General features: G+C 40.3%; 1 long non-coding RNA gene across 1 annotated transcript in view; it reads right to left on the bottom strand.

Moving 5' to 3' along the window:
- The window catches only part of LOC138302200 (uncharacterized), a 49,295-nt gene extending 29,474 nt beyond the window's left edge, over positions 1–19,821 (bottom strand). Inside the window, exons 1-2 of the long non-coding RNA XR_011205335.1 lie at positions 19,751–19,821; positions 8,872–8,949 (exon numbers count right to left, since the gene is read on the bottom strand). This is a non-coding gene — a long non-coding RNA (uncharacterized lncRNA). The remainder of the gene's footprint in view (positions 1–8,871; positions 8,950–19,750) is intronic.
- Positions 19,822–20,363: the final 542 nt, after the last annotated feature.

Raw genomic sequence — 20,363 nt, 5'->3', positions numbered from 1 at the left:
CATACAGAGGTTACAGGACGGTAACTACAGTGCAGCTTCTGCTCAATGTTTAAGGCTGAACATAGCATTTTTATCACCTCGTTACTGAAGTGACTTCCTCTAGCTGATTCTAAAGAGGGCATGAACCCAAATCTTGGCTTACGTTCCTTAAGTAACAGCTTTGCTACTGTGAGGCTATCATTTCTACTTGTAGAGTAGCCTTCGATCCAATGACTAAATATACAGACAATCACCAACATGTATATCAACCACCACACACAGGCATCTCAATGAAATCCATCTGTGTTCTGTTAAATGGACCACCGGATCTTCCAATGTGACTCAGAACGACAACAGTTCTTTTTCCCCACATTCATTTGCTGGCATGTAATGCAACTGTGGCAAATGGCTTTTGCAACCTGTCTAAACTTCGGATTGAACCAGGATTGCTTAAATGTTTGAATCATTGCATCTCTGCCAATGTGAGTTTGTCCATGGTAATATCTAGCCATTCGTGTCACTAGACAGTTTGGCAAGACTACCTGCCCTTCATTTGAAACCCACATTTAATCAATTTCTCTTTGATTGCAACCCAATTTTATCCAGCTTCTTTTTTCATCTTCTGGAACTTCATCTTGGAATCTTTTTATTTCTTCTGAAGTGTCAACCACTTTAACAGAAAACATTGGTTTGTCTCATCAGTACCTGTTACATTTTTCCACTCTTCATTGAAAGTGGCACATTTAAGTGAACCGTATCTAGCAACTTACAAAGCATATGCATTACCCATAGTGATAAAATCATTTGTTTTTCGATTCTCAGCACCTGACAACTGTGACTTTCTCAGGTAATTGCAAAGCTTCTACGAATTCATGAGGCCTGTCTCCCTTTCTGATAGGAGAGCCAGATGAGATCAAAAAACCCCTTTGGGAAAACAATTGCCCGAAGTCATGTACAACACCAAATCCATGTTGGCTGTCTGTAAAATTCATAATTTTGAGGTGTGATGATATACAGCAGTGATACTCAAAGTACGGCCCGGGGGCCGCATGCGGCCCTCCTGACATTTACATGCAGCCCCCAGGTCAACAGCAGCACTGTGCTGCTGTTTATTCGACATGGCACCAGCTCTAAACACTGTTAACTAAACGGGCAAGTATTTAGTTGGAAGCTAATTGAAAAGGGAATAACTAGGGTGTCCTGGAACTCAACTTTATAAACACCTTCATTATTAGAGACATCGTGCAGCAGAAATATAAAAGTATGATCTGTTTGAAATTCAAAAGGTGCATTTCATTAACCTGCAGAACCGTTTCACCTTAGTACACACAATTATATCACTGCACTGAGAAGTATTTTTAGAGTGATAATTTTCAAACATAAATTAAAAAACTTTCATCCCTCTTTCCCCCACACCCTGGCAACAATGTGAACTGTGAACTAAGAGGCAAGCCAGCTGTTATGTGAACTCTTTGGGAGGGCTGGGTTTCTATTGTACACGAACAACATTATATTTGATTAAATCAGACACAGAAGGTATTATGCAGCATACATCCTGAAGACGTATTTCAAGGTCCTTATATGTGATGATGAAGAAAAAGGAGGAAAAGTGAAGTCAAACATTTGCCTAGGATCACACAATTTGGTTAAGTGGAGAAGCTGGGATTTATACCCAAGTTTCTGGTTTCACATTGCGCAATTCAGACACTAGATATATACGCTTCACTTACCCTACAACCACTTTACCACTACCCCTCCCCACCATCAGCCCTCCGACTGCCACCCTGCGAGCATCAATGCAGCCCTCGGTCACAACACAGACCAAAGAGTGCGGCCCCTGGGAAAATGTTTGTGAGTACCCATGTTATACAGCATGCTCTAGTAAGAACAACCAATTCAGCCACTTGTGTAGAAAATGAAGCCATGAAGCTTGGCTGTTCGACCAGTGACCCTCCCTGCCCCCCCCCCCCTCTGTTCCCCCCACCCCCAGTGCCTTGAGACCCTCACGGGTGAGTAGCACGCTCTACAAATTTCTTTGATTTATTGATTGATTGAGTACACCAGAAATAGTGCATACAGCATAACCAGCTCTCAAGGTTCCCACATTGTCTCTTAAAGAGGAACCATCAACAAAAATTATTTGGTCATTTTTCTCTGACGGAGTATCCTGAATATCAGGTCTTGGTTTGGTGCACAGTTCAATAACATCCAGGCAGTCATATTCCACTTTATTTACATTTTCAGATTCAGCAGTGTCTATAGGTAATAAAGTAGAGGGGGTTAAGTACTCCTCACCTTCTCAGATGTATATGCAGGGATCCCAAAATTAATAATTTGTATCCTGTCAATTGAGCATTTGTCAAGTATTGAGTTTTGGTCCTTGGAAGCAAGGCCTCAACTGAGTGAGGGACCAGAACATTTAAAGGATGTCCCATCACAATGCTCTCACTCTGGGCAAGACTAATACCAACAGCAGGCACCTGCTTCAACAACCTGGTAAAGCAGTGGCAACTGGAGCTAATGTAGCTGAAAAAAAAGCTACAGAACTATTTACACCACCATGTACCTGGGTCAGGACAGAAAGAGTACAACAATCACGTTCATGACAACACAGTGAAAATGGTTTCGTGTAGTCAGGCATTCTCAATGCTGGTGCTCGGCACAATCTCTCTCTGCTTAGTAAAAGCTTTCTTAAAGCTTCATTAAAAAGGCACCAGATCTGTAATATCTTTGTGGGTCAACCTCTGTGAAAATCACAGAAAAAATGGGAATCCATTGGTGACAGTAACTGACAATTCCCAAAAACATCCTGACATCTCTTTGAATAATGGGAGGGTTCATTTGCAATGTAACTGTAAGCCTTTCTCTGGATACTTTCCTTGCACCTTTCTCTTTTTGGTGACCCAAAAAGTTAACTTCTTTTTGACACAACTGTAATTTCACTGGGGAGACTTTGGGTCCATTTCCATCCAAATGATTCAGTAAGGCAAAAGTATCTTGCCTGCATGCTTCTTGTGTCTTTGAAGCATTCATTAAGCTATCAATGATTCGATGTAGATTGGAAAGGCATTTCCAATGCTTCCAAATTCTTTTTCAACACTTGATTAAAATTTGAAGGGGATTCTGAAAATCCTTGTGGAATTCTATACCAGGAGTACCATGATTGCAGAATTTAAAACAGTAGAGAAATTGGCTATCCTCATGTAGAGGCACTGAGAAAAATGCTTGTGACAAGTCCACTACTGTGAACCATTCTGTATCACATGGACTATGGAATAACATCACTGCTGGATTTGGTACCACTGGACTAGATTTGACCACGATAACATTTATTTTTCTCAAATCCTGAACTATGCAAAATTTCCCACTAGGTTTCCACAAACCCATAATAGGTGAATCACATGGGCTTCTCAACACTTCCTTAAAAAAAAACCTTGCTCAACAAAATCTTTAATTACAGCAGTAACTCCTTCAATTACATCTGGTGCCATGAGATATTGAGGAGTTTTCGGGAAAACTGAGTTAGGTTTAATTATGACTTTGACTGGTTCTACTCCTTTAAATAGACCAATAGCTCATCCAGAAAGATCCCACACTTTTATGATAACTGTAACTTGTAAGTCACTTTGTAAGTTCTGTACTGTGGAAGCGGGAAAAAGAGTAATCAAAGGGAATTCTTCATTAATCATATTACAACCAACTGGTATACATGAGTCTTCATCATCACTATTTGTTTGAATAGCAATTCCATCATTTGTACAAGTATTGAGCATTTTAATTTGCACAATAAGTCTCTTCCCAGTAGACATAGCGGACTGGAGTCACAGACTACAAATTTGTGCATGCCTTCAAAAGTACCAATTTTAACAGGAATCAATTCATTAATCGGATTTCTCATCTGTTGATTCGCTACCTGTACTATTCTCCCAGATAGTGGCACATTGGGAACTTCTGCAGTTCTTACAGCAGAGCGTATAGCTCCTGTGTCAACCAGAAATGAAACTTCATGTACCATAGTTGTTCCATTTACATAGGGATCACTCTGGTCCACCTCTAATGAAGCTTCTAGCACACATTTTTCTTCATCCGAACTCTCACTCATGATATCATCACTCAATTCATCCCCAATGTGTAAGGGATATTGTACAATCACTTACTGATTATTTTGAATTAACCTTTGACCCATGTTCTGATGAGGAATCACTACTTGCTGGTGCGCAATTGGAGCTTGAGATATTTGCATTTGCTGCTGCGACATCATTTGCATCTGCAATTGCATTTGCTGTTGTGGTACCTGAAAACGTGGCACCTGCTGTTGAGGAATTTGCAGAATCTGCATTTTATTATTCATATTCTGGACATTTACATTAGGATTCCCAATTCTCAGTCCTCTAAAATTTGGAAAAAGATGATGTTCATTCACCTACACAAAACTTTCCTGCACAATCAAAGGACGTTTCCTCTTCCAGTGTCCAAGACTCCCACATGCTTGACAAGGTAATGTTTTCTTCATTGCTTGCATATCACCTGGATTAACATTAGTATTCAGATCAACACGATTTCCATTTCCACCACCACCATGTCCTCTTCCTCTCATCATACCTTGTCCCTGAATCACTTGCATGTTTCCCTGTTGATGTGGAATTCCCTGCATCCCTGATTGTGCTGCTCTAAACTACATCACCATTGCCTTTCTCTCAATCGTTTCTGCTTCATGTCAATTTTGTCACTGTAATATTTAGCAAATCGTAATACTTCATCAATCGGTTTTGGTTGCTGGCAAATCAAATGACTCTTAAGCATGTTACCAATTTCGGTCTCACCCCTGCACAAACCTGAACAAGAAATTAATCATGTCTTTGGGCTCAATTGTCTCTGTAACACTGTAATGCTTGAATGCTTGCAACAACTTTCATAATACATGAATTGACTCCTTTGCTTCCTGAGCTGTGCTACCAATTCTCTGCCAATCAATATCTTTGGGAGAAATTCTTATTTTAAAAAATTCAATCACTCTGTAATAGGTTTTCATTACATCATGAGCGGCGCACCTGTAACCGGATCTCGTGGAGGTTCTCTCGTCAGCCAGTCAACACTCCTTTTACATTGAATCCACAAATGAGCTGGAACCACTTTCAATCCAAAAGTGAGCTGGAACCACTATTTCTAAAAGAGCATTTAAATCTTCCTACAAACATTTTGCAAGTTTCACAAATCTGTCTGTCAACCATTCCACTGGCTTTTGTCTCAATCTTGGGTAATCATTTGTGAATGACAAAATATCACTCCTGCTCCAAGGGAAATAAACATAAATTTCTCCAGGAATTTCTCTCATTGGTAATATTTTTACTGGACTATTAGTATACTGAGTGTCAGTAGAGTTTGAAGTTGCAGACTCTCTTTTCTTCTGATCTCTTGTCTTTTCCCATCTGCCTTCCCGTTTATCTAATGCTCCCTATGTTTGAATACTTAGGATTAATTCTCTAATATGAATTTTCATTGCTGGAGATCTCATGTTTTCAATGTCTTTTGAATGGAATTCTAACATGTAACGCCTCTTGAGTGGTTTGAATTTTTCAATATGCATTTCATATTTTTCTGCAAGCTCTGATAATTTCTGATGTGACAGTCTTGCTCTTTTTTTTACATCTTTACACATGAAGAGTAACTCACCTTCATTATATGAGTCAATTCTATTTAATTCAAGTGTTCCTTCAATCATTTAATTTAATTCTAATTTTAATCTTGCCAAATTCAATGTCCTTTCCCCTTCAGCAACTGTTTTCATTGCTGATGCACCACTCACTTTCTCCAACCGTTCTGTTAATTTCTGAGCTGTCAAGCCTTGCAGGGAACCATCATTGTTCACTTTGGGCATGCATTGTAGAGTATTACATGGCAGACCTAGAATGCTTTCAGGTGACACTAGAATTGAATTTAGCGAGACCAAAGTTTGTGAGATCACATCACAAGTTACATCAATAGGCGGACCTGTTTTGTGAAAAGTCTGATTTATTGGAGACATAACTTCCACAGTAGCATTGAGTTTCTCCATTTCAGCATTTGAATTAAAAGGTGAAAACACTGCAGCATTTTTAGCTGAATTAGTAATCTGCATATTGCTCCCATTGTTTCCCTGGGCATACAATGGAACAACTGGATCAAATGGGACAGGAACTGTTAATGCTTCTGGACCTGGTGAAGTATTCTGAGTTTTTGAAAAAATCATTCCAGAAATCTGACTTGTAAATACTGAACAACTCCATTGCGATATTGTTACTGGAGTATGCATTGGCAATGTCTGAGCTTGACTAACATCTCGGACAGGAGTCACTGAACTAAGTGTAGACTCCGTCTGGACCATTACTGGTTTCTGAAATATCTGTGCTTCCACCGGGACTGCAATACTCAGTGCAGAACTAACAACAGGAACTGTAGGAAATATCACAGGTTGAGCTACAGTCTGAATCACAGGAGTTTGAGTTACTGTAATAGGTTAGCACCTTGATTTGCCTCTTCTGCTGCATGTAGAGGAGGACGATTCCTCAATAATTGAGTTATAAATTCTTCATCATATGAATCACTAACATAAGTCAGTGATTTCCTAGCTTCATCTGACTTCGACTCAGTTCTTTCAGGAAACTTTTTCTTTGTCTTTCGTATGACACTGTCACCTTTTTCTTGTGAAATTGCAGAAAACATCACAGTACCTTGTAAGGTTTCAGTTCTCCAAAATGTCTGCTCATTATCCAATTTGGCTTCTACCAATGTTTTCTCAGCTTTTCGTATTCGTCTCTCAAATTTAAATTTTTCTTGTTGTCTGGCTGACAGCTCCCACAGAGCTAAAGCTTCAAATTGTGCTGGTCCGGGAGGGGGGTTTAATTCATAAAGTACCCTTTTGAGATTTTCTTAAACAGTCATATTAAAACTTCCATAATTATGAAAAGCTAAAGACCCTTCTTTCTCTGTTATTTTGCACCATTGTTTTAACCAAATACATGCTGATGGACCTTTCTCCTCGAATACTATGTATGTGGGAGTACCTTCTCCTATTCTAACTAGAATTAAAGCATCTCCTCTCACTCTTTAATGCTTTAAAATTTTTCATTTTGACCTCTAATAGGGCTTAAACTACAATTTAAATTCAAATCAGGAAGTACTTCAATCCCAAAATTATTTTCGCTTGCTATTCTCAAACAATAGCTGTTTACGGTTGTCCACTAATCCGTGCACGGCTCTGTTCACCAACCGACCAATCCCAGCGTGACCCACACAGAAGCTGACAAAGCCTCACCGCTCGTCCTTCAAACTAAATTCACACGCAAAAAACTAAATGCAAAATATTCCAAGCACTAAAAAAATCAACAAAAACCAACTTGTCTGTTCTCTACAGGTAAGACTCAAACACTTCGGAAGCCTTACGGAAATTCCATAATTTCTGTAAAGCTTCCGAACTGTGGCCTTTCGCACAAACGGCTACTCTTTTGGATGTAGCTTAGTCTCAAATGCAAGTAAGATTTGACACACAAACCTCACTCCGGTTACTACAGATACTCCATGTGCACTCAGGATTCACCTAATACCAACCAACAACATACACCCAAGGAAATATTACTACAGGTGTTCTCTACAGCGCTCAATCGACCAACATCTTCACCTGCAGGCAAGTGAACAACAACAACAACTACATAAGTGTCTCACACACTTGTACAATACTCCAGAGTCTTAGACCTTGCAGGGTATGTTACAACAACAACCACGAGGGCAATTTGTGAGTACAAAGTGCCACATTCACTTGAAGTACGACTACTTCCCTACTCTCACCCTTTGGAGTACACAAACTCCCTACTCAACTACTTTGGAGTTCGCAAACTCCCTATTATACTCACATATCACAATTCACCTGCGATTTGTCAAAGCATTGCAAGCGCAAACCCTACTTAGACCTCAAACAACACTGGAAAGACTCAGAACATACCAACCTCATCTAAACAAGCACTGGAAAAAAGAAAAACAAAAACGCAGCATGATCTCTGCCATATTGAAACAAAACCACCCTCTGCTACCAAATTCTGTGGGCGTGTGACCTCCTAAATTAGGCTTAGGTGACACGTAATAGGGCAGTGACATCTACCCTCAGAGGTCGACTTGAATCTTTTGAATCACAGAGGAAAAATAAAATCATCAAATCAAACAATAAGAACTAATAGCCATAAACAACAATGAAAATGTAAAAGGAGTCAGTAATTTATACTCAGCATGACCTATGTGGCAATCAATCACCACACCAATTTAGTAAAGTTTAAATATTCATTGCCCTTATATTACCAAAGCTAAAATCACGTAAACAGATTTCATTAGTTATGCAGTTGAATCAGTAATAACCAATTCATAAACAATCGATTCAGTTATTGGGTCAGGCATCCATACTGCCAAATTTTGATTTGAACAGCATGTGTGGGGCTGGGCTTTGTCACATGCAAAAATCGAAATAAGACAAAAATTAATTTGGAAAATATCTGAACTATGGCGCTAGCAAAAATATGCGGTTGGATTTCAAAGGGGAAACCTGCAAAAGGAAAACAAAACAAATGCACATTGGTTATACCTCTCCTAAATGAGACAGAATTTAGCAGAGTCTTCGTCAGCAGAGCACAGGAACATCAGGTCTTCAGCGATCAGCATCAGGCACATGAAAGGGGCAATAGTTCAGTAATGTTGACCCTTTGGTAACTGAACTGTTACAATCATAAACATAACACCACTTCTTCTCCTCATCTACTATTGAAGAACGTCTGAAACTTTGCTAAATTAAAGTTCAGAAAATCACTAGCTAGACTCCTGTTGGGCAAGACTATGAGGAGTTATAGTGAGCAACCAATTGAATTTCACCTTTTCTTTAGATTGTAACTTTTCTGCATTGTTCTTCAAGGTAGGCCCATGTTGACACTCCTCTCTGGTGAGCAGTTTCTGCAAAATATTAAAATTGTAGAAAACAGCACAGAACATGACATTTTACTAAAGTTATTTCCAACCAGAAACTAAAGCTCATTGTTAAACCTTCAATTACATTCACAAGGGAAGTACAGAATGAACAGAATAGAACAAGACAGTAGATTTCCACTGTGAGCCTTTCAAAGGAATAGCTAATAAACAATGTTTGCAAAAGATTTAAAATTAAATCCTCATAATATCTCAGCTCTGTGCTGAGGAAAAATACTAAACCTTAGGCCCTTTATTAATGCTGAATGCATGAAGACTAAAGCAGTTTTAATAGTAAAACCATATTTAGTACATGATTTAATTAATTCATAATAATTTAAAATCATTAGTCTTATTCATCAATATTAATTATCTTTTGTCAGTACAAATAGTTATGAGTCATCAAAATAGATTTTCAAGGTTATTTGGTATTTCACATAGAACTCAAGGTGGAGAACACCATGTCAACCACATTTCAAACATGCATGTTTTATTTTTTCCAACAAACGTTTCGCTAATTAAACTCTTTTAGTACACATTAATTATAAGATTTGTTCACTCATAGTTTATTAGTAATGTTTGCTCTCTAACACCTCTATGTATATCTCTCAAGCTCCCTTCATTACTCTCTGTTGCATTCTCTCTCTCTCCCTCTCTGTCTGCTACTGTATTTCGCTTTCGCTCTATCCAACCTTTTCTGTGTTATTCTCTGTCCAGCCACTCTCTTTCCATCTTCCTCTCTCTCTCCCTCTCTACATCGCTCTATAACTCTCTCTTTCTCTCTCTCTCTGTTGCTCTTTTTCTCGCTATCTTCACTTCTATCTCTGTCTCTGTTGCTCTCTCTCTCTCTCTCTCTTCTACTCTCTTTTATCTCTCTTTTGTTCAGAAATCCCCTGTAAGGGGCGGAAAAGACCTCAGAGAGACTAGAATGAGGAGCGTTAAAAACGAATCCATCCATTACTGACATTTGCCTCATGAACATTTTCAAAGTGAGCCAGCTTTAAAGAGTCCACAGACCCTCAACACAAACATCTCTATTTCAGATTTTATTAAATATTGATCTAATTTAGCTGCCAAGCGCCAATGCAGCCACCCTTGCACCATGGTGCAAGGATGGCTGCATTGCGGGAAATAATGCTTTTGTGCAGGAAGGGAAATGAAAGCATTTCTCCTCATTGCGCCATGCTAATGCCACCTCTGGGGTGGCGTTAGAATTTGGCGCTGCCTCAGATTTATGAAATCTCCTAAATTTGCGTCAGCGTCAAAATGCAATGGGTGTTGCTGTGGAGTACCCTCAGCAGCACCCATTGCACGCCCCTTACACACAAAGAGTTGAGTATTAAGGGGCCATATTTTACAGGGTGGTTTTAAGCCACAAGAAGTGGCTTTACACCGCCTTGTAAATATGGCTCAGTGCACAGCACCTCCGGAGTGTCACAAAAAGTTACTCTCCGGTGGCGGTAGGGGCTTGTAAATATGCTCCTAAATTGGTAACAAAAAATAACCCGCTGTAGTAGGCAGTTGCCTTACACCAAAGACAACAAAAAAAGTCAAACAATAAGAAAGAGGAAAAATAAGCCTGATGACAAAACAGGGAGGAGAAAGAATGGTTTACTTATGTATTGACATATGAATGAAGTGCATACATAGCCTTAGGGGCAACAGGCTGTTTCACAAGGAGAAGGAATAAGTATGGTAAAAATTGTCAGCAGTGCTAACTAGTTGAAAATGACCATTATATACAAGCATTGGCAAATCCAAGCCATCTGGCATTGGCTACCAGACATTCGGTCTGTCAGTATTTGTTTTGTATTCACATGGCTTTAATAAAACATTGTTGATGGAGCTGCCAGGCTCTCACCAATACTGAAAAAACACTAGAATAAAGCAAAAATATTTTTTGGTCTGAAAAAGCACACAATGCCATAGTAGTCAACGGCACTGAAAGAAACGTCTATGTGTGTGGATGTGCACTTGTGAAAGAGCTGAATGACTTCACTCACAGAAAGATTACCTAATGGGCCCACCCATTACCTCATGTTGTATGCTGTAGTGGGTGGTTCAAAATGTGAATAGCACAATTAAAGACCAGTGAATGAAGGGGACTGGATGAAAGATGTTTAATACACTCTACATTTTACTAAAATCTAAAGGCCAGATCTACATGAAACTGGTGCAAAAATAGCTGTTCTGTTCCAGTTGTGAAACTCAGGGATGCACATTATTTACAAGAATATTATGCACCCCTGTGTTTCCCCCTGCACCATAGTGCAAGGATGTCTGTGTTGAGGGAAGTGATTATTTGTATGCAGTAAGGTGTCCCTTTTGGAACATAAACAAAGTATAACGGCGATTTGGCACTTATATCTATGCTGCAGAATTCAGTACACATAGAAGTACCAAATTGTCATTTTTAAATGATTGATTTTGTGCAGGATGGTGTCCATTCCTGCACATAAACAACCATTCATGGTCTTTTGCTCTTTCTATGTGTGCCGCAGAATTCAGCACACATGGAAAAAGCAAAAAACGAGAAGGAATAAAAGCTTCCCTCCTCATTGTGCCATGCTAATATCACCTTGTAAATGTGGCGCTGCCTTGTAAATGTTGTGCATTGCACAGCACCACCGGAGCATCACAAAAAGTGATGTTCCAATGGCGTTAGGGCCTTGTAAATCTGACCTTAAGTGTTTTGGCTAATGCCAGGTCTAATAGACACTGGAAATGCCAAAAAGTCTCGCCTTCGAGACCTACTGGCTTTGCTAATGTTTTTAGCAATGCTGCACAGCAACTCAGACACTGTGCAGAAAAGCTAAAGAATTAAAAAAGCCAGAAGGAGGAAGCAAAAGGAGGATGCAGTTGGGGGAGGAGAGCCCACAGGCCTGAGAACAATATAGAGGTTGTGGTGTGAAGAGCATGGGCAACAATGCAACAAAGTTGTGGGAAGCATGCAAGGATGAACACAACATGGAGTGGGCTGGGAGAAGCACGTGGAGGGCAGAGAGCAACAAAGAGTCAGTAGGAAAGAAATACGCAAAGTAGACAGTTGGAAAAAACATGCTCTCTCATGGAAAGCTTAACTAAGAAGAACAAAGGAGTGCTTGAAAAGCAAGCTGTGGATGAAAAATAATGGTGAAGAGGCAAGCTTGGATAAAAAGTGATGGTAAAGAAGCAATCCTCGATGGGTGGGACAAACACAAGATTGACAATTTGAGACACAGATAAGAAGCAGGTAAATTATAGTGACTACCAACAAATGGAATGTAATGGATGGGCTCCAAGCCTTTGTAGGTCTTTGGTAAGCCCACAATAAGCCTTGCAAACAAACAGCCGATGCACTGTCAAGAATGCCCGGCCAAAAAATTAGAACAGTCACAGTAGACAAAACCAGTGATGTGGCTGTGTACAATAAACGTACATTGTTAAGGTTGTTCTGAAAAGGTTGGTTTAGGACTTTGTGAAATGGTAACAGGTTTGGTATAAGTCTTAAATATTCAGGTATTTGGTTCCATATTCTTATGGCTTGACAGGAGGACTGTTTCAGCGTCTTTTACTTTTTGATATTTGGAATCTCTAGCTAGAGGATGGCTTTACTTCTAATGCAAACCCTGCTCACACGTTGCAACACACAGCCTTTGCTTGACAATGCTTGGAGTTCAGATGCTCCCTCTGTTACTTTCTACCGACCATTCACTTGGAGGCTCCAGCATATGATCCCTTGCTTTGGCAACAGGAAAATCTTAAGGAACTTGACCAAGAAATAGTCTTAGGGTCTGATTTATATATTGATGGAGGAGTTACCCCATTACACCGGTGATGGATATCTTGTCCGCCAAACGTTAAATTCCATTAGATGTAATGGGATTTATATTTCAGCTGACAAGATATCCATCACCACTGTGACGTGTAACCCCTCCAACAATATCTAAACCAGGCCCGTAGTCTTTGTCCCACGCACAGGTTAGCTTCTTGAATGTGTGCTTATGGAATCGTTTTAAAGACTCCAGTTTCCAGGCAACCACTACAGAGGACAGAGAGATCCCCAGGAAGAGCCCCTGTCCAATTGAGGCTGAGAAGGGTGGCAATCTCTGGTGTAGCTTGTCTTATGGTTTCCTTGCAGCCTCTTGTGTTACAGATATACTTCCTTTCCCTATTCCCTCTTTCCTGCAGGTGCTTTTCCATTGTCCACTGCTCCTCCACTTTTTGATGTTTTATTTATGGCACCTGCCTTCATCACAGGTTTGGAGACAACTTTTGCTGAGTCAAGGATGTGCATCGTCATCACCTCTGAGGGTGCCATGTTACCCTGAAGGACCCAGAATCCTGGCATTCACTTGGGACACAAAACTGATGCAGAGGGCGCAGGTTGTTGGGTAATGTTGAGGACCATAGATGGAGGTTTGGTCTCACAATTACTTTACCTTACACATAATTTTCAGAACCATCCCCTGGGAAACAGAGGTCCGCATACCGGACATTTAGGAGGCAAGTAATGAAAAAACATATGTTTAATCACCCACTGTCTTCTAAAAAATTTGATTGTGGTAAGATCTTAAGATTAAAAACTCAAATGTTATTATACAGACCTTCTTTCCCTAGTGAAAGCATTAATGGAGGGTTCATAGTTGTCATTTAGTTCCAATAAATTACTATTTTTTTGATATGATAAGATCTGGTTTCAGTTTGCTAAAGGCAAGCTGACTAATTGCCTGTCTGTTGCATCTATAAAGTGGATAATGATGTATGTGTTCTTTTTCTTATCAATTACATGCAACAAAATAATATGAAATATTTGACCTGGTGCAAGGCTTAACTGCAACAAATCCTGTTTGCTTCACTTTATTGGTGCCTAGCTTTTAGAAATGTCTAGGATTTACAGTTTTCCATGGGTTGCACAAAAGCCTGATCACATAAGCCATTGCTGACAATATCACTAAAATGGGTCAATTTTGCATATGAAAATCAGATGTCTCCATGTTGCCTTTTGGAGCCTTTTCTGTCACATGCGCTAAGCCCAAAGACACAAGTTGGTACCTTTTTTAATCAGGTGAAATGTGGGAATAGAGAATAGTAAAACAATTGTTACTGTCCATTGCATTTCTCTCCATTTTTGGCTTCCAAATGTAGATGGCCAAGAACACAATTTGCATAGTACGAGTGATAGTACGAGTAACCACAAATTCTGAATAGTACAAATTACCACATTTACTGAATTCAGTATCTTGGGCACATTTCAGAAACTTATAGGCTTCCTTCATATCCATTTTTCAGTCATTAGATTTTACCGTGTGAATTGACTCATGGTAAAAACATATTATAAGCACTAGCTCAGTCATTTATTCTGGGTATCACACGTTTTTAGAAAACCAACAAACACTATCTGTGTGACAAGAAGAGTCTGGGGGACATAAAGGTTTGTTACTTTTGTGAATAGGTATCAGGGCAAACTGTTACAGAATTAAACACTGTCAGCTGTTTCTTTTTTCTTCTTTATTTTTTTCTGTTTCTACATAACTTTTGATCTCAACGATTAGTTTCTTTGAGTAAACGAAGAGCTATCTACACTAATGATCCCTTGCTGAATTTGGATTTTTTTTCCCCAAAGTGTATATCTTTCTGGATTCACCAATGTGCGTCACACCTGTTTCCACCACAAACTGCGTACGTTGAAATCACAAAAAATAGAACTAGACTACCATTCAGAGAAATGTAAAAACTGGGGTTAAACATGTTGGATTTATTTAAAACTCTTGCTGTCACTGAAAAATGGGAACATAGATATGTTATCACATCAAACCGTGTAGTGATGCCATTATTATAAACAAATAGTTTTCTTGCACAGAATTGTTCCAAATCTTCTAAAAACAATGGTTATATTTTGGCTATGTTTGCAGTTCCCTCCAGTGAAATCTACAAATCCTGGATACCATCTAGCATGTGGGAACAATAGAAACAAATCTGGCCTAGGTACCTTTTGTGGAAAAATAGTTTTGGAGGATTAAGCGAGCAGTGCTCCAAATATCTAAAAAGGGTCTTAGTAATGGGGTGGGAAATGTCTTGCAGCTAAGCAATTACGGTGTAATACCTCACCCTTTGTTTTGCCAATGTTTTCCTTAATATGGTGTTTCGGAGACACTTTATGGTTCATTATAATCCCTAAATACTTATAGGTAACAACCCTTCAAAGCTTCTTGTGTTTAGGGAAAAATGACATTGATTCTGAATGTTTGCTGCTTGCCCACAGATCGTTATTAGGAACATGCCTTATTATTCTTTTGTTTGTTTCCTTTGGAGCATCCTTCCTCTGTGGACAACATTCTGTCTGGACGGCATCATTGATTCTCTAGCTAAACAAAAGGAGTTGTTTTGAGTGAAGGAGGATCAGTATCTTCCTCACTGCATCACAGGAATACCTTCCATGTCATCAGCAGATCACCATAGTAGATTTAAAAGAGGTGGCGTAAAGAGATATACGACACCTTCCATCTCATCAGCAGATCACCATACTAGACTAGAAAAATGTGGGTGTCAGGAGATATATGACATGCCCTTTGCTTTCCCCGTTGAAAGGTATCATCACAGATCTGTGATCTGACAACCCAATCGTGACTGGGTTGCTGTTTCACATGGAGATTACCAGTGGTCAACAGTCTTTGTTTGACAATTACACGCATTTTATTATAGCCACAAGACCACCATTTTCACACCATCAAAGGCCTTACTATAGTCCAAGGTCACAAAGAAAGGTATTTCCTTATTAAAGCAGGACTCTCATCTCACCAAACCTGCTGTTCCTTCCCCATTTATTGACATGGGAGCCCCTAAGTGCCCAGAAGCAGAGCGTAAGCTGTCTCCGCCATTTGAAACCTACAACTTGCCACAGGGCTGTCAGTCTATGAGCTTTAGGCCCCCGCCATGACTCTTCCTCCTGCCCCTTCATGTTTCCGGTTCAGGACTGACATACGAGACACGCCAGCTGTGGGCACAAAAAGACAGAAATGCCCCCGGTGTGCAGGGAGAAAATTCCTCCCATTCAAGAACTTTTTTATTTTTTTAACATAAACAAACTCAGCTTTGTGGGTTTGTTTTCCCAAAAACAAAGTTAATGCAGAGTGGGTCGTCAAAGCATTATACTTTTAATAAACGTGGTACCTCCAATTAGGCTGGAGCACTTTTGTCCACGGTAGGAGCAGACAAGTTTCAGCAGATAGTCTGCTGCTAGCTGGGTGGAGGAGTGTCTCAGCTGCTCCAGGGGGTCAGTGAGTAGCCCCCGGACATCTAAATAGACCCCCTACGAGCCAAAGCACAAAGACCAGGTCAACTGTTCACAGCTCTTATCTGAACTCTACTTGTCTGGACACAGTTATTCCACTCCTTCCATCAATGGCAGCATTGCCAACATGAGCCATCTGAAATAAGTAAACATTTTTATCACACACCGTAAAAGAAAACAGGTTTCCATTGAATATTGATCAGGAAAAATGTGTCCGTCATAACAGAGGAGAATGCAACATCAAGAATATAGATGTGGTTAGTCTTTTTTGGGTTGAACATAGCAGCGCCCAAGCGCTGCTTTTCAGACGTGTTGGTATCCATGTGGGCTTTTAAACAGACCCAACTCACGCCCATCACACTCACTCTTTCGTGGGCTTGCCTTTCAAAAATCCTTTGGTATCATTGGTAAATGCTTTACATTTGTCCATCCTTGGACGGTTTTGTTACCGCCTTGGACACTGACCCTGTAACATGGATAATTGCACGTGTGCCGATATGTTTGACTGAGAGCAAACTTTTTTCTTTTATGTCTCTCCTTCGCGGTCACACTCATGGCGGCCATGGCACTTTGAACTGGCTCACTTATGTCAATTATTTTATTTTTCATTTTCAATTTATGTGGCAAGAAAAGTCCATTCGGTAATTCACAACGCTAATAGCTCTAACGCGAGCAAACGCGAGACCCACTGCATTGCAAATGCATGTTCTTTTTTGTGCCAATTGCAAATGTGCATTTCTCTAGACCAGTGGTCTCCAAACTTTTTAATGCCGCACCCCCCCCAGTTGAAAAATAAAAATCATTGGGCCCCCCTCATAATTTTCAACAATTATTGTTTAAAAATGGCAATGTTTAAATATGTCTAAACCTATTTAAACATTGTAGTTAAGTACTGTTACCTTTTTAAAACTGCAATAACATGCTTCTGCTTAAAACAAAGGCCTGTTATCTGTATAATATTTCTTTTGGCCAGAGTCTAGCCCCCCCCCCGCCCCCGGGATCACTTGAGGCCCTCTAGGGGGGCCAGCCCCCCAGTTTGAAGACCTCTGCTCTAGACCCAGTGCATCCAAGGCCATGGCAGTGCTTGAAGGTCAGCCATGTGCACAAAAGCAAGCCTTGCGACACGCTTCAACAGATTCTTTTTGGTGATGTTGGCAGTCAGTAATGCATTTGCAAATGCTCTTTACAATATCATCATTGTGATGTATATGAGTCAGCATTCTTCAATGAGGATCTGCTGCGTTGGGAACGTGACTTCAGAAGGCCGGGATAGGGGCATGACTGCTTAGAGCTGCCAATGCATCTGCAGAAAATCAATTAATGAAAGGGAATGAAGCTCTTGCCAAGGCACCGCCCAGCTCCGCTCACCCCTCCTCAGTAATTGGAAAACCTCTTAAAAGGGCCTTGCAAGCATCCCAGTCTAGGCTTTCTTCTTTTACTGAGGGATACTTGTCAGCCTGTAATTGTTTTATATTCAAGTGGACACGCCACATTTCCCTAATTGTTCTTCCATGGTTTGCAATCTTATTACAGTAGACAGCGGAAGATATTACAATTCAGATGGGATGAAGAAGCCAGCGGATCAAAGGTCTAAGACTGAATACAGCATTGACATCACTTCTTCTCCATGGAAGGCAGCTTTCTGTTCCACTGATCGCTCCAATAGATGCATATGGAAATGGAAATTTATTAATGCAGTGATTGACTCTCTATATTAGACTTTCCGCAAGTGCTTCAGGGTTTGGCAGATAAGTTAACTGAGGAGTACAGGTATAAGTTGATTTGTCAAAATTCAAACAGTGCGCTCAAGTCAGCTAACAAAACTAGACCGCAAGGATTATATTCTGTAAACTTTTTTACAGGTCCAAAAAACAAACAAAGTAAATTCATTTCATACAACTGTACTACTTCCATGAAAAGGAATGAAGCCAACATAGTGTGCCCTACTTTTGCTGCTTACAATATAAGAAATGTAACTTATTGGTTTTGTCTAGAACCTGGTCCGTCTGTTGCATCTATAAAGTAGATAACGATGTATGTGTTCTTTTGCTTAAATGTACCAAAATTGTGTCAAATCAAGCATTATTTGACCTTGTGCAAACTCTACTGCAACAAAATCTGTTTGTACCACCACATTTAACAAAAAAAGGGGAAATTGTGCAATATGGAGTTTCACAGTGTCTTAGAAAATGGGCCAAGTTCTCCTGGATTCTCACTTAGGAACATTGGTCTAGATGTACGAAACTTTCTTGCAGTCTCATTGCAGAGTTTACAACAACAACATTTTGTGGCCTTATATCAATCCCATTTTAGGAGTTGTTTAAGTCGCACTGATTACTAAAATGGGTTTCCAACTGGGTACTGACTCAGTTTTTGAATGGGGCATGTTGTGGACATTCTTTTCAAACACCAAATCAGAACCAGTTGTATCAATGGACTGCAATCCGAATTCCAGTTGTAAACCATTGAAAAGTTACCAGGTCCCAAGTTGAGGTGGTAACTTATTTACAAAAGAGAAGCGGTCCCCTTCGGACCTCTTCCCCTCTGTGACTTGCAAAAAACGTTTCAGGGGAGTAGGCAGTGGGCCTATGAATGGCTGCCAACCCTGACACTTTTTTATAAAGATGTTTTTAAAGCAGCACATTCTCTGCAAGTAAACTGGTCTGCCTTTAAAAAAATGCTTTATTAAAAAAACAATCACAGGCGCAGTGGTTTACTGTCCCTTTGAGGCCACCATCCCTGTGATTGCCACCAATCGAAGTGAGATGCGATTTGTGACCCAGCTTATCAATATTAATGAGGTAGGCTGAAAGGCAACCCATCAAGATTCTGAATTTTGAATCGTTAGTAGAAAAGTCCGTTTACAACATCTAATAATAATTGCAATAAGGCTGGTCGTACATTTTGACTACTTTTTGTGACAAGTTATGGATGGATCCAACTGGCTCATAGACCACATTTCCTCATAAACCACGAGACTTCCATCACAATAACTACTTGAGAAATATATTTAAAGGTGACGAAGGAGGGACATTTCTCAGCCTGGATATCGAAAAGACAACATTGCTTATTTTTCAAACAAACAAATAACATAGAATTTTCCCAAGAGAACTCAAACACCTGAGCCACTTTTCATGTGACCCTCATAAAATACATATATCACTGTACATAAGCCTTCATCGTATCAGTGAATTCGATATCCAACCCTAGAAAGAGTCAACTAATATGTCTAGGGAAACATTTCTTGTGACTACAAGTGTTCAAACCTTTAATTTTAGAGTCAGACCTCTTTCATATCAGACTATTGACAGCCCATTTTTAATACCAAAATACCATATAAATATATGTCCTTATGCGAATTAGAAAAAGTTCGAGAACATAATTCAGTTTTTACTTTTCAAACTTGACAGATCCCGCCCCAGAAAACCCAATGTTTTTCAATTACGAAGTGGAAAAACAGGAAGCAGAGAGCAGGGTCGGGGGACAGGGGCAGGGTGTTTGCAGAAAGCAATTTACCTGTCGAGAAAACATGTCCCCGCTTCTTTTCCTCGTGGTCTCGCCAGCCTCGTCCACCAGGGAATAATGACAACAGATGCGCTGGATATTAAAATGTTGTGCCGAGGTTATAAACATAGGCACGTGATGTTTGCCTCATTACGCCAGACTGGTTCCAGCGCCGCGCGCTGCTAGACAATGCAAACAATGGAGCTGCGCCGGGGCGACTTCTAAAAGCGACAGAGTGCGCGAGACCACGGGGACAATCCATGCATGAAACACCGTGGATAGCAGAGGACGGACCATGTCTGCTGCCCTCTCCTCTGTCTGTATGAGGGGTTACTTGGCGGGAGGAGGGGGAGATGTGGAGCCGACCTTGGCACTGTGGTAGCAGGAACGAGTCTCGGCGTCCGATCAACATCATGTGATTCTAGGCAAGTCACTTAGGGCCAGATGTAGGAAGCCTTTTGCGCGTCGCAAACTGCGAAAAATGCAGTTTGCGACGCTCAAAAGGCTTAACGCGATGCACAACCTCTAATTGCGAGTCGGTACCGACTCGCAATTTGAGGCTGCGACTCGCAAATAGGAAGGGGTGTTCCCTTCCTATTTGCGACCGCATCGCCATGCAGAGTTG

This window comes from Pleurodeles waltl, chromosome 6, assembly GCF_031143425.1.
Source record: "Pleurodeles waltl isolate 20211129_DDA chromosome 6, aPleWal1.hap1.20221129, whole genome shotgun sequence".
Taxonomy (NCBI): Eukaryota; Metazoa; Chordata; class Amphibia; order Caudata; family Salamandridae; genus Pleurodeles; species Pleurodeles waltl.
Note: the sequence above shows the minus strand (reverse complement) of the source record. Positions and strands in the feature narration are given on the sequence as shown.